Below are 15,650 nucleotides of genomic sequence, written 5' to 3'. Positions count from 1 at the left end.
CATTTCTCCTTATGGCTTGCTGAGCCTGCTTTCTCATAGCATTCAGATCCACTGGCCCAGGCATGGCACCTCCCACAGTGAGCTGGCCCCTCTCACATCAGTCACCAGTCAAGAAAATGTACCCCAGGCTTACCCTCAGACCAATCTAATGGGGGTGTTTTCTAAATTTCCCCTTCAAAAATGACTCTGGCTTGTGTCAAATTGTCATAAAATTAGCCAGCACATGTACCAAGAAGTTAAAGGATAGAAGTAGAGGGGAGAGGTAAGACACCATTTTTGCCTCCTCTTAGTCCTAGCCCTGATTTCTTCACAACAGTCATTTTACCAGGCCTTAGGCTGTGGTTTGTCTTTGAGGATGAGGTCTCTTCATATGTAAACTGAATTATGAACAAGTCTTTACGTTTTCTTTCTGGTTGTACCCCTGATTGTCTTTTGTTCTGAAAATGCCACTTAAACATTTTTTTTGTCCTTTTTTAAAAGTCTTATAATAAGGTTGTTTCTTCTCAGTGATATTTAAAATGATATCTTCAACTACTAAGATCAATACCAGTGAGGCTGTTAATAAGAATTCCAGTGAATTTATAAATGACTCTGGTATGGGACATCTTTCTGTATGCTGTGAATATGTGTTGCTCTGATTGGTTGATAAATAAAGCTATGTTGGCCTGTGGCAGGGCAGGATGGAGCCAGATGGGAAAATCCAAGAAAGATAGGAGACAAGAAAGGAGAGTGGAACAGACACTGGTAGCCGCCACCAGGAGAAGCAAGATGTAAAGTTCTGGTAAGCCACAAGCTACGTGGCAAGGTATAGATTTATAGAAATGGGTTAATTTAAGATATAAGAGCTAGCTAGCAAGAAGCCTGCCATGGCCATAGTTTAAAATAATATAAGCCTCTGTGTGTTTATTTGGGACCAAGTGGCCGCAGGACCAGGCAGGACACAGGAAAACCTCCAACTGCACAATTCTGTAGAGAATTTTTACTTTTATGAGATTTATTTTAATGTTTCTTTTTGCTTTTAGTGAACTGATTGCTAGATATTTAATTAACATGTTGTACACTAGACAAATTTTTCTGTTATCCTTAGAATTTTCACTGGTATTTAATAAATATTATAGTAAAAAAATTGCTCATGGAAAAATTTAGGCTAAAAACTGGAAGGGATTTGATTAAAATTACTGAGTCATTAAAAAATAAAATTGCCTGAAGGCATTGATAATTATGATAGTGGTGGTGATTGAAAATTCTCTAAGCACACACATATTGCAATTCTGTCCTGAGACCAACAGAGCTTTGTCCAGTATGGACAAAAAGACTTAAATGGAGAGAAAAAGAGAAAAAAGAGTCCATGCCATGACCACACTATTATTTTAAAAAATAAATTTATTTATTTATTTTATATCCCAGCAGCAGTTTCTCCTCCCTCCTCCCCTCCCAGTCCCTGCCCCCATCCCCCTCTGTTCCCACCCCTCAAACCACACTGTTTAGGAAAGGGCAGATCTCCCATGAGTATCAACAAAGCATGACATATCAAGTTGCAGTAAGGCTAAGCATCTCCTCATGTACTAAGGCTGGGCAAGATGACCCAGCATGAGAAGTAGGGTTCTAAAAGCTATAAAAGAATCAGAGGCAGCCTATGCTCCACTTTTAGGAGTCCCACAAGAGGACAAAGCTACACAACTGTAACATATGCTGAGTGCCGAGGTCAATCTCATGCAGGCTCCCTGGTTGTCAGTTCAGTCTCTGTGAACCCCTATGAGCCCAGGTTAGTTGATTCTGTGAGTTTTCTTGTGGTGTCCTTGAGCCTCTGGCTCCTACAATCCTTTCTTCCCCTATTCTTCAGGATTCCCTGAACTCCAGCTAATGTTTGGCTGTGGATCTGCATCTGTTTTCATCAGTTGATGGATGAAGCTTCTTTGATGACAATTAGGCTAGGCACTAATCCAGTCACAGATGGCCAGTTCAGGCTATATATCCACTATTGCTAGGAGTCTTAGTTGGGGTCTTTCTTATAGATTCCTGGGAGATTACATTCCTCCAGATTTTTACCTGACCCCCAAATGCCCCCCATCCAGTAGTTTTTCTCAGTATCCTCCTCCTCCTTTGCACCCCCCCAATCTGATAGCTCATGTTTTCAATGTACCCGCCCTCAGTCCATGCATGATGTATCTTCTATTTCCCCTTCCCAGGGAGATCCAGGCGTCACCCCATGAACCCTGCTTGTTATCTAGTCTCCCTGGATTTGTGGATTATAGCATAGTTATCTTTTATTTTACAGCTAATATCCACTTATGAGTGAATAGATACCATGTGTGTCTTTATCAGTCTGCGTTACCTCACTCAGCATGATCTTTTCTAGTTCCATCCATTTGCCTTCAAATTTCCTGGTGTCCTTGCTTTTAACAGCTGAGTAATACTCCATTATGTAAATATACCTCATTTTCTTTATCTGTTTCTTGGGTGAAGGACATCTAATTTGTTTCCAGGTTCTGGCTATTACAAATAAATCTGCTATGAACATAGTTGAGCAAGTGTCCTTGTTGTATGATTGAACTCTTTTGGGTATATGCTCAAGAGTGATAGAGCTGTATCTTGAGGTAGGTTGATTCCCAGTTTTCTGAGAAACCACCATACTGTCTTCCAAAATGACTGTACAAGTTTGCACTTGGACCAGCAATAGAGGAATGTTCTCCTTGCTCCACATCCTCTCCACCTGAGTTGTCACTTGTGTTTCTGACCTTAGCCATTCTGACAGGTGTAAGATGGAATCTCAGAGTTGTTTTGATTCGCATTTCCCTGATGGCTGAGGATGTTGGATATTTCTTTAAGTGTTTTTCAGCCATTTGATATTTGTCTGTTCATAATTCTCTGTTTATATCTGTACTCCATTTTTATTTGGATTATTTGGTTTGTTGATATCTAGTTTCTTGAGTTCTGTATATATTTTGGAAATCAGCCCTCTTTCAAATGTGGGGCTGGGGAAGGTCTTTTCCCATTCTATAGGCTGCCATTTTGTCCTATTAATGGTGTCCTTTGCCTTAAAGAAACTTTTCAATTTCATGATGTCTCATTTATTAATTGTTGATCTTAGTGTCTGTTCTTAGGAAGTTGTGGACTGTGTAAATGCATTCAAGGCTACTTCCCACTTTCCCTTTTATCAGGTTCAGCATGTCTGGTTTTAATGTTAAGGTCTTTGATCCACTTGGACTTGAGTGGTGACACATATGGATTTGTTTACATTCTTCTACATGCTGATATCCAGTTATACCAGAACCATTTGTTGAAGATGCTTTCTTTTTTTCCATTGTATAATTTTGGTTTCGTTGTCATAATTAGGTGTCCATAGGTGTGGAAATTAATGTCAGGGTCTTTGATTCTATTCCATTGGTCCACTTGTTTGTTTTTATGTCAATACCAAGTGGCTTTTATTACTATAGCTCCATAGCAGAGCGTGAAATCAAGGATGGTGATACCTCCAAAAGTACTTTTACTGTACAGGATTGTTTTTAGCTATCCTGAGTTTTTTGTTTTTGATGTTGAATATTGTTCTTTCAAGGTACCACACTGTCATTATCTTGGATATTTTCCCAGTATCACTAACTTTACTGCTGAAGGAAACATGAGAATAGATGAGCACAATTAATTCAGAATAATTTCAACAACCTACCTTCAAATGCTGTGCTGGGAAAAATTATTCTTTATGAGTTCTTTTTGGTTTTGTAATGATATAATATGATTTTATATGTGGCTACCAAGCAAAACATTTCACTGAAGCAGGAGGGATTTTTAAAGTGTTTAAATTGAGATAAATAGACTGTAAATAATATGAATATGGCCCTAGCACTGCTGGAATAGGGGACATTGGTGTTTATGAGACTGATACATTAAAGCATTCTAGAGATCAGTCTCTTTTCTTACTACCATGCAAATAGTAGTAAATCTTTCAGAAAACAGCATCATTATGAAAATAAACAAAGGTAAGTGACTTAATAGTTGGAGACTTTGCAAGAAGGTTCTTGAGAAATCAGGAGTCTATTTATAGCTGAAAGCTTCTGACATTGACTTCTCTGGCTGTCATTTCCATAGCCAGTAACTACTACCAATGAGATGATGTTGCTGAGTTAGAAAAAGGGTTTCCCTGAGATTGGAAGCATCTGCATTTATGTCTCTTCAGAAGCAGACACTCATCTTCTGAAAAAATGTTTTCCATATGCTTCCTGATTTGCTGATAATTGTTATTAATGGGATCACTATCATTCTCTCTGGCTGACCTACAGAGCAAAAGAATAAAAGTCTTAAGGAAGTGGAATTAATAATTCTATTGCAATGCATCATAGAGATAAGTCAGTAATTGCAAGGTCAGATGGGCACACACAGATAGATTGTTAGCTGGTTATACTATAATGAAAGAGCAGACCTTTTACATAAGTTTATGAATAATGTTTCTCATAAAGACAGGAGATTGATTATCCCAGAAAAGCTTCCCCCTGAACCTAAGACCATCAGCAATCACAATAATGAAATATTAATAACAAATTTTAGAATCTATCAAGACTAAATTCCATAACCCACTGTAATGAGCTTCTTGTTTCTAATTTTGGAGGGAGCTAAATGATATATTACTAAAGGCAGAAACAGAAGACTATATTTTACATAGGGGGCCAAATCAGGTTGTTTCATCAAAAGCTGTAAATTTAAAGATGTGCTTGTGAGAGAGAATAATAGGAAGTTCAGATGGGTCCCTTACTATCATGCCGACTGTCATTTTCCTGTTTAATGTTACTTATGTCCCACAAAGAAACGATATGTTAGTTAATTTCATCTTAGGGAAATGTTCTTTAGATGTCTGTTTTTCTGTAAACAAAACATAATTACACCTTTATGATATAAGAGCTTGGAGAACTGTATTTGTTCCCTAGCAACTGTAGGAACTCTGGATCTTTAAGCTAGAGATCAAAACTAGAATCCTTAACACAGACGTAATATAAGGTAGTTAGTAGTAAAAATATGTGGTCATTTTGAATTATGACCAGAAAGGAAGGAAAATGATCTCACCAATACATCTTTATTTTCCTGATTGATGTAAAACTATGTGGGTGGAACTCAGCACAAATCCAATTCAGAGTTTCTATATTTAGAACTCACATTAAACTTACCTTTTTCTGCTCTAAATTAGTCAAGTTGATAAAGCTGAATATATCACTATCATATAATTACATTTTTCAGGTATAAAAAGATGTTATATTGCTTTAATACAAAATAAAAGGAACATAATTTAAGACTAGTGCCAAATTTGCTGTTTTCATCTATGTTCCCATTCATGATCTTTCACACTTTAAATTATACCTTCTATATTGGGGCCTGGATCACATCAAACACTCTCCTTCTCTGTCCCATTTTTGATTAAAAACATTTATCAAATACAGTTGGGAACATTCCTGGATTCAACTGAAGTGATAGTTCCACAATTCTGAATATACTAAAATCCACTGAGATGTGTGTTTTATAAGGATAGATTCCATGGTGTATGAGATATATCTCAATAAAGCTCTTTGTATTTTGAAAGCAGTTGGGTTTCTCAGTCCTGGCAGTCTTTATTCCTCTGTCTTCTTAGCACCACCCCCAGAGTGAGCAACATCTTCTGAGTGGCCTTGTGTATGTTCTCAGTCTCTTAGGAATCCTAAATTTGCCAAAAGAGAAGGCAAGAGTCAAATGTTGCTAGTGAACAGCTTGTTTCAAAATAAACCTTAATGGAAGAAAGTTACAGGCACTGGTGGGAAGATGAGGAATGGATGCAGCAGTCAGATCTTGATATGCAATACTGGCTATGTAACAACATTACAACTGAGCATGTGTTATCCAGAGACTTCTGGAAGTCTTTGTGTACAACGTCAAGGGTCAAGGTGTTACCACTGTTTCTGATGATGTTTAATGAAATTTCCTGCAATGAAAATGTGAAAAATATTTCTTCCAGAGACCTCAGAGGCATTGTTCCAAAAAAAAAAAACTATTTAGATCCCGTTATAGTCAACAAAAAAAAATTGATTATTGGTCATGAGTTCGTATTATAATTGATGAGCATGATATCTCTTTCATTACTCTCCCCCTCCATGCTGATCCCTCATGTTTATATCCCCCCATCCCCTCTGCCCTCACCTCCTGCACCTGCCCCCAGTTTACCTAGGAGTTCTCATCTATTTCCCCGTCCCAGGGAAATCCCTGTGTCCCTATAGGAGATCTGCTCCTTTCTGAATGGAGGAGGAGTGGATGGGGAGGGGGGCAAATTGGAGGTGGGGTGAGGGAACAGGAATAGAGGAGGGAGGGGAAACTGTGCTTGGTATGTAAAATAAATGAAAAAAATAAATAAAAGAGAAAAAAAATGATGAGAATGAAACTGAGTAAGAGTAATTTATTTAATCCAGTAATTACATTCAGTAACTTGGTAGACCCCTTAATTTTATTCTATACACCATTGCTGCCATTTAAATAACCATCCATCACTATTTATACCCATCTGGTTATCACTTTAAAAATCTTCCTGCCTTATGAATTCATTCTAATTGCAAGAAAACTAGACAAATGAGATTCATTGAGTGAGATTAACCCAAATTCACAATGACTAATACATTATTATTAACTTGAGTATTTAGTAAATGCTTAACTAATAGAACAACTGTAACAACAACAACAACAAAAACACCGAGGCAGGCCCTTTAGATAAATTAGAGATTAGAAAGACAGGATTCCTGCTTTAAAGTAAAAAAGTCTGTACAATATGAGTACAAAGAAAAATAAATTAAACAGAAACATGGAAGAGCTGCAAAGAATTATAGTTTGCTGAGAAGATAAAGGAGTATTTGAAAAAGTAAGTAGCATTTCTGTTTATTCTTCAAAGCTAGGTTGTATTTTGACAGAGAGATAGAATAGAGAACACTGTTCAGACAGAGCTAGCAATAGAGTAAAGGCACACAGATAGTATAGAAGCAAGAGTGGAACTCAATAAAAGCAAGTTGATATGTAAAATGAGTAATCACTTGGCAGTAGCATATGATAAATGTAAGCTATGGTATTGGTACTATAGAGGATTAAGAAAAATGTAAGCTATACTTAAATGATGTCAAAGACACAGGAAGCCATGTAGCAAGATATCTGTATTCTCCCAGGCTTTCAAAGGAGCCAGAGCCATACCTAACTCACTATGGATTTTAATGCACTGGTTTGTTTATTTCCCAAAAATATGGGATAAGAAACAGCAAAAAAGTAGCTGTTGCTAGATTTCTTTTTGCAGTACAGTTAAGAATATCATTCCATGTGTCAGTGATGACACGAACAATTTACATAGGAATGAATTCTAGAGTAAAGTTTGTTTCACTCGAATAACCCACATGATTTCTTCACAAAAAATCTTTTCTTTTTGCTTTGGCTGCCAGGATGTTCCTATCCACATTTGAGGCTCAATTACAGCCAATTGATTTTGTTTTGTGATCTATATACATCACAGATGTGTTTCATTAAACACATTTTATTGATTATACAGTATATGCTAGGTACTATTTATATAATAGTAAATGAAAAGGCTATAAACTCTGCATTTGTGTTAACTATTGTCTAGTGGGGAACTGAGAAAAATCAAGGAGGAAAAAATAAATAAGTGTGTATTTTGTATTTGTTCTGGTCCCAATTTCCTATTTATATTTAGTATTCGTTTATTGAACATGTCTTTGCTCAACTGCCACGATGGGGCAAGGTGGGATGATATAAATAAATGCATAAATAAATCACATAGCTGCAACAAAAATTTCAGTGGGAAAATATGTTATATTTTAAATGAATTTCATCAAAATAGACTCAATCTACGGGGAATTTTCTCCTCTTGAACTAGAAGTTTTGTGTACAGTTTTATCACCTGCTGAAATAAAATTTATAAAGTTAATATCCCATTTTTAAAGACCCTGGGAATGGAGAAAAAGCAATTTCTTCCTGATGTTATCCATTTTTGAGGCATCCCACCCCCCAAAAAAAGAACACAGCAAACAAAAGATTTTCAGTGTTGGGTCTAGTCCTGTTCCAATCTTTCATGCAGAAATGATTTTATGCTTCTGTCAATGGTATGCTCATTACAATTGAGTCCTAAGATGATAGAAGAATTTTTGCAGTACTTTTGGATCCTTAAAGCTTAAGTGGGAATAATGATTCTTAAGATAGACAATCAACTGTACAAATGTTATTTCAAGGCTACCTGCAATCGGGGCTAAATTGACTATGGTTACTGACAGTGATACACCTGGGAAGGGGACATAAATGAGATATCCTGAGTCAACTGGGAGTGAGGGGGGCAGTGGAGGATAGGAGATGGGGGATGAGAACATAGGGGAATGTGATGGTCAAGTTGGAATAGGGATGGACTGAGAGAGAAATGAGAGAGATACCTTGATAGAGGGAGACTTCATGGGGATAGGGAGAACCTGGTGTTAGGGAGGTTCCCTGGAATCCACAGGGTATCACACTGATTTAGACTACTAGTAATAGTGGAGAGGGTGTCTGAGATGGCTTCCACCGGTGATCAGATCAGTGAATACCCTAACTGTCATCATAGAGCCTTTCTCCAGTAACTGATGGAAGAAGATGCAGAGATTCAGGGCCAAGCACCAGGCTGAGCTCTTGGAGTCCAGTCAAAAAGAGAGAAGAGGGATTCTACAAGCAAGGGGCATCAAGATCATGATGGGGAAACCTAGAGAGACAACTATACCAAGTTAGTGGGAACCCATGAACTTTAGATCAGAAGCTTTGGAGCCTCCATGGGACTGGACTAGGCCCTCTGCATAAGCAAGACAGTTGTGTAGCTAGGTCTGCTTGAGGGGACCCCTGGAAGCAGGATCAGGATCCATCTCTGGTGCATTGGCTGGCTTTTTGGAGCCCACTACCTATGCTGGGACATCTTGCATAACCTTGATGCAGGGAGACAGGCTTGGACCTGCTTCAACTGAATTACCAGGCACTGCTGACCCCCCCATGGGAGGCCTAACCTTGTGGGAGGAGGGAATAGAGGATGGGTTAGGTTGGGGAAGGCTGAAGGTGAGCAGGAAGAGGTAGGAGAGAAGGGGGATCTGTGGTTGGTATGTAAAATAAATAAAAAATTTCTTAATGAAAATTAACAAAAAAAGCAGAGATTTTGGGGGTAGTTAGTTAATTGTAATGAATCAGAGATAGACTATGCCTTCTGGTCTTTAACACTTACTGGGGAACAGGATCTATAGAAGACATGACCAGAAGGCAACATACATATTCTGCCAATGTGTAAACATAAACAACAATAACAAAATAGTGTCATGGTGCCAAAAAGTAAGGACATGTTAAGTTTCATTGAGAAGATGAAACAAATTTTATGAAAAGGTAGCATTTCATTTTGGTCTTGAAAATAAAATTATCATTTTGGTAAGCACATTATGCAGATAACAGCATTTTGACCAAGGGAAATTATATTAACAAAGAAAAGGTGGTATGCAATTTTGAGGATTGGAAACGATAGAATATTAATGATGAAGATTTTGATCGGTCAAAGTCATGGATGGTTGTGAATATAATGAGTTTAGATTTTGAGAAGAAATTATACACTATTGAGAAATAAATACATACTGGCCACTTTGAAAATGCAGAGATATCTGTCAATATAATTTCAACCTAGTATTTCATTAGGTCATTATTTAGGATGTTATGGTAAGAAAATAAGGATAAGTCAATCAAATAGAAATTTCAATCTCCCAAATTGTTGTTGGGGGCATCTAAGCACTTGTAATAAAGTGATAACTTATAGCAAGAAGCTGAGACCTAACATTGATGGTGGTTAAGGAAACATTGTACATTTACATGGCTTAAGGTTGAAAGTTAAAGTGCATATTTATCCAAAATAAGAAGAAAGATATATACTGTCAAAAAGTATGAATGGACATAATGAAACTTCACACATTGTTTGTCAATTAAAACAGATAATCTGGATAAAATATAATAAAAATTGTAACAAAATTATAAACCACTGGATGATGAAAAGGGTGAGACAAATGATTTACAGGTAAAATTATGTAGCATATCCATATATATATATATATATATATATATATATATATATATACATGTATAAAATCATCTTTTTTTACCATTTTCTTTTTTTCCTTTTATTGGAAATATAATTTTTATCACATAATATATCCTGGTTATGGTTTATTCTCTCTCTACAACTCCCAGTTCCTCCCCGTCTTCACTCCTATCTGGATCCACCCCCTTGCTGTTTCTCATTAGAAAGCAATCAGGCTTCTAAGGGATAGTAATAAAATAAAATAAAAACAAGATCTAATGAATCAGAACAAGACAAAACAAGCAAACAGCAAGAAAAGATCCAAGAAACAGCACATGAAACAGATATGGATATAAAGACCCACTTGTTTGCACATTCAGGAATCCCATAAAAGTACTGAAGTGGAATCCATAATATATACCCAAAGGACCTGTCCAGGCCCTGTGCATTCTGCCTTGGTCTTTTTGAGTTCATGTGTGTGTGCCAATCCTGCTGATTTAAAGGGACTTTTCTGCTTGGTATTCTGCATCAGCAGGGTTTTCTGAGCTCCAGGGGAGGGATTTAATGGAGACATCCCTTTTAGGACTGAGAGTTCCAACGTCACTCAGTCTCTGTGTAATGTCTAGCTGTGGGTCTCTGTATTTGTCCCCATGTGCTGCAGAAGGAAGCTTCTCTGATGCTGGCTGAGAAAGGTTCTGAGCTACTTCCCTGGCTGGAGTGGCCCATGGATTCTCAGGGAATCTATACAAATGTTTTTAAAGGCCTAAAACTTTAAGAACTTTTGAAATCAAGAAAAACACAAATAATCATAGAGAAAATGGAAAATGAAGAAGCAAACAATAAGTAAAATATATAAAATGTTCATTAAACATAAAATATGTTCAAAGTCATATATAATAACATTTAAGAAGTAGGTGTGTAAAACTCTAGAAGAATTAAAAAAGAAGACTACAATGTCTAAAATTCTGACATGGAGTCCATAAGAAGGTCTTTGACAAATCATTCCTTAAAAGGCTATGAATAATTTTGTCTGTTTTTAGCCAGGACCTAGACTGATATTTGTACCCCTTTGTCTAGAGCTAATATGAGCCTTTTATAAATGCCTGTGGCAAAAGGTGGGAAAGTCCCTGGAATACATTTATGAGGGAAAAAAACCTTGGCATTTTTCACATGGAAGTTGACCAAGAAGTTGTCCAGGTAGTCAAATGTTTCATCTAAAGCAATGATTATCACCCTATGGGTTGTAACCCCTTTGGGGGTCAAATGACCCTTTCACAGGTGTTGCCTATGAGATATCCTGTGTATCAGATATTTACATTATGATTCATAACAGTAGCAAATTACAGTTATGAAATAGCAATGAAAATATTTTCTTTTTATGTATTTTTCTCTCATACAGTACAACCTGACTGCACTTTCCCATCCCTTTACTTCTCCCAGTGGTTGGGGTCACCACAGCATGAGGAACTAGATTAAAGGGTTGTAGCATTAGGAAGGTTGAGAACCACTCATCTAAAGGATTGTTTCTAGGAGGAATAACTCATTCTGTGTTTACTATAGCAGTCTTCAAATTTTTGCTAACAATAACACCCTTTTGAAAATAATTACTGTGTATCTCAATACATAAATGTACAAAATGGAGTTTTCTTAAAGGAACTCTAAGCCTACTTACCCAGTCTAAGGAAGCACTGTGAATCCTGAGTCCATAAGAAAACATTACTTTCATACACCTAGAAATTTATCTGTGAAAGTGTAGTGGCTTGAATGAGAATGACTCACATTGGGTCATATATTTGAATACTTGGTCCCAGTTGATGGAATGATTTGAGAAGGATTAGGTGGTATAACCTTGTTGAAGGAGGTGTGTCACTGGAGGTGGGCTTCAAAAGCCTACAACATAACCAAATAGCTCCTTCTCTCTCTGCTTCTGGTTGTTGTCTCAACATGTAAGCTCCCAGCTACTGCTCTAACGCCATGCCTGCCTACCTGCTGCCATGTTCCACACCATGATGCTCATGGACCCTAACCCATTGGAACTGTAAGTCCCAAATAAACAGCTTGTTTTATAACTTACATTGTTGATGATGATCCATCATACAGTAGAAAAGAAACTAAGATAGAAGGAATATGCTGTCACTGGAGAAAGTGTGGGAATTTGGGTTATAAAAGTTAAACCTAATGATGGTGGTATAGTTAGTGGGAACTATAAGAAATCATGCAATGAAGATCTGTGTGTGCTGGTGGCCGTGTCAGAGGAGCAGCAGGTGGCAAATGAAGTTCAAGGTATCAGCCCATCAGGAGGCTCCCTGATGGGTAAATCTAGGATAGACAAAGCCCTGAGACCACAGACCCCAGAATGTCTTTTGCTTCAACTGTGCCTTTACATGCTTGCTGCTGCTATCTTTCTCTGGTATCTGGCATGGTGTGAATGAGTGTAGGGAGCTCTCCACTGCCTATAATGTAGTGTCTTTATCTCATGGAAATATCCCGCTCTACTGGGCATTTTTACCTGAAGATTATTATGAAGATGATTCATTCCTAAGCTGTACTATCTGATTGATAATAATAATGTTACTTTATACAGAGTATTGATGAATAAAAATAAATACAAGGAAGTGTCACACAGCTACAACACATGAGTTTCTATTGAGAAGCCATATAGACTGTGGCTTAGGTTAGTAAAAAACAATTGAGTCCCAGTAGCCCAGCTAGCTTAAATTCTTTTAATCTTAATGTTGGAGATATGTTCACAGGTTTCTGGGTGCAACACAGCTGAAACAGAGCCTTAAAATAACTTAAAGTTAGACTGAGATGTTTTGTAAAATAGCTTTGAGATGAAAAACTCAAGAAGATAATCTAAAGAATTAGAAAGCACATAGTTGAGTGAGGAACTCTTTAAGGTCAGGGAACAAGAATGAAGCAGCCCAATTATCATTAGCTGATGCACCTTTCTTTCTAGGGTTGACTGGTGACCAAAGGTGATGATTAATTCCTTATACCCATTTTTGCCCCAAATCTCCTGATATAAAAAAAAATTGATGAGTGGTTATACACCCTAAAGATGTAAAGTAGAGCTGATTAATTCTTTTTCATATATAAAAGTTTAGGTTTGTGATTCCTTTAAGATTTCTTATAAGATTACCTTTCAAGATCAATAATAAAGTAAATGGCCCTTTTTTTGTAACTTCAAGATGTAGTCTGCCAGTAAAATACCTCACTGAGAATACCTTGCTTGCCCACACAGTTAATCTATAACAAGTTGCTTGGGTATTAATGTACACGGGTTCTTGGGATATTTTTTTCCACTTGCAATTAATACATAAAATGTTTAATCATGTAAGGGATATGGAAATTGTGCTTTTGTTGACTGTTTTGTATTCATTGTAATCATTCACTTGAAAAACAGAATGTAACCACATTGTAATTCCTACGTTGCCTGAAAAACTTTGTTGGGGTATATAAGCTGTAGAGAAAAAAAGTATACAGTAGAAAGAACACAGGAAGAACATAGAATAGAGAACAAAGAAGGAAACCATCAAGACAGAGTGTGAGTGTCTTTTTCCCTAACCCCTCAGGCAGAAAAGTCTAGTATATGCCAACACTGTAGATTTCCCTTTGATCTTCGTGCTGCTGGAGGCTGGCGGTATCTGTGAAAAATGGGAGGATCTTATTATTGACTAGAATATGGGCAGATACTAAAAGGAGCAGGAGGCCACTATGTGGCCAGTCAAAACTTGTCCTGTGCCCAAGCAGATTCTATTTTATGTTCTCTCTTCACTTCATGCACATCTTCCCCATTGTCTCCATCAATTAAATTACTTTTTCCCCCTGTGACTTGATTTATTGTCTATTTATCTCAGCATTAAAAGTATCCTTAACATTGTTTCTGGCAGGGAACCTAAGTGTTTTCTGATAATTCAGTTTACCGTCCTTCCTGCTTTACCTCGGGCTGTATCATTATTACTTCTAGCTCTTCAGTTCAATATCTTAGGATTGGCTTATTGTCTATCTTAGTATATAGACATCTCCATTTCTAGGGCCCATTTAGAACATATATTCTAGTAAATTCAAAGCATTTATTTGTCCCTACACTTTTGCCATCCTTTATGTATCACCTGCTTCTTCAAAACCACATTGCATACCATCTCTTTAGCACTTACAACTTACTTAGCATTTTGTGTTTGGAGGACATGTTTGGAGGAGGAATACTTGTTAAATGCATTTCTCTGATAACTAAGGATACACTCTGTGTTCTGTCCTTTCTTCATTGTAACTAGGTGCTTCAGGAGGAGCCATGACTTGGAGTGACAGGTTCCACTGAAACTCTCCTTTGCCCTTACTTCTACTGCTTAGCATGGGTTTCCACATCTTTGCAGAAGCTGCCTTCTTACCCTTGAAACTTCCTCTGCCCTGGATGTCAGGGACTTGGCTCGGGGTCAGAACCCTCCTTTGCAGTAATATATACTATTAAGCAAATGGCAATGAGAAATGTTCTATTGTCGAGTCAAAATGCTCCCATTTAGGTAAAATTTGAGCCTGCTACTCACAGTTAGGTGTCAGAATGGCAAAGAGAAATACAATGTAAAAGCAATATAAGTATGAATGAAATTACAATAAGAGTCAGATGGTAACATTATTTATATCCCCACAGACAGGCATTAGGGAAGCTCTGTAATGTTATGCTGGAGCAGAATTCCAATAGTGGAAGAAAGAGTGGCATATGAGGCAAACAGGTTAGTTAAAACTTTGAGGTCATTTGGGAGCCTGAGGTATGGAAATAGTGACTGTGTTGTGTATATGAATAAATATTCATTGAATGAATGAATAAAGCTATGGAATATTATATTACACAGACACACACACACACACACACACACACACACACAAGACACATACACAAACACTGAAAGTGCAGGAGGGAGGGAGGAAAGGAGGGAGAGAGAGAGGGGGGGGATTATTGTTTGAAGTTAAATACCCATAACTACATCTATTTAAAATTTGACAAAGACACCAAAAACATACATTGGAGAAAGGACAGCATAATCAACAGATGATGGGAAACTGGATGTCCACATGTAGAAGAGTGAAATTAGACTTGTGTCTATAACCTTGCACAAAAACTAACTCCAAATGGATTAAAGACCTAGATATAAAGTCTGAAACACTGAAACTGCTAGAAAAAAACATGGGCAGTACCCTACATGATATAGAAATAGGAAAGGTCTTTCTGAAGAGGATTCCATTTACCCAAGAACTAAGGCCAACAATTGACAAGTGGGCCATCATACACACACACACACACACACACACACACAAAAAAAAAAAAAAAAAACAAACCTAAAAAGCTAAAGAAATACCACTCAAGTGTAAAGAGGAAGCCCAGAAAATGGCAGAGAATCTTTGCAAGCTACACATCTAACTAATAAATGAGGATAAATAAAGAACTTTAAAACCAACCATCTGCTGTGGGATGCCTTTCTGTATGCTGTTAATATGTGTTGCTCTGATTGGTTGATAAATAAAGCTGCATTGGCCTATAGCAAGGCAGCTTAGAGGCAGGTGGGAGATCCAAGCAGAT

Source organism: Peromyscus californicus, unplaced genomic scaffold (assembly GCF_007827085.1).
Source record: "Peromyscus californicus insignis strain IS unplaced genomic scaffold, ASM782708v3 Scaffold_10__1_contigs__length_136768540, whole genome shotgun sequence".
NCBI lineage: Eukaryota > Metazoa > Chordata > Mammalia > Rodentia > Cricetidae > Peromyscus > Peromyscus californicus.
The sequence above is the reverse complement of the archived record's forward strand: the minus strand, read 5'-3'. Positions refer to the sequence as shown.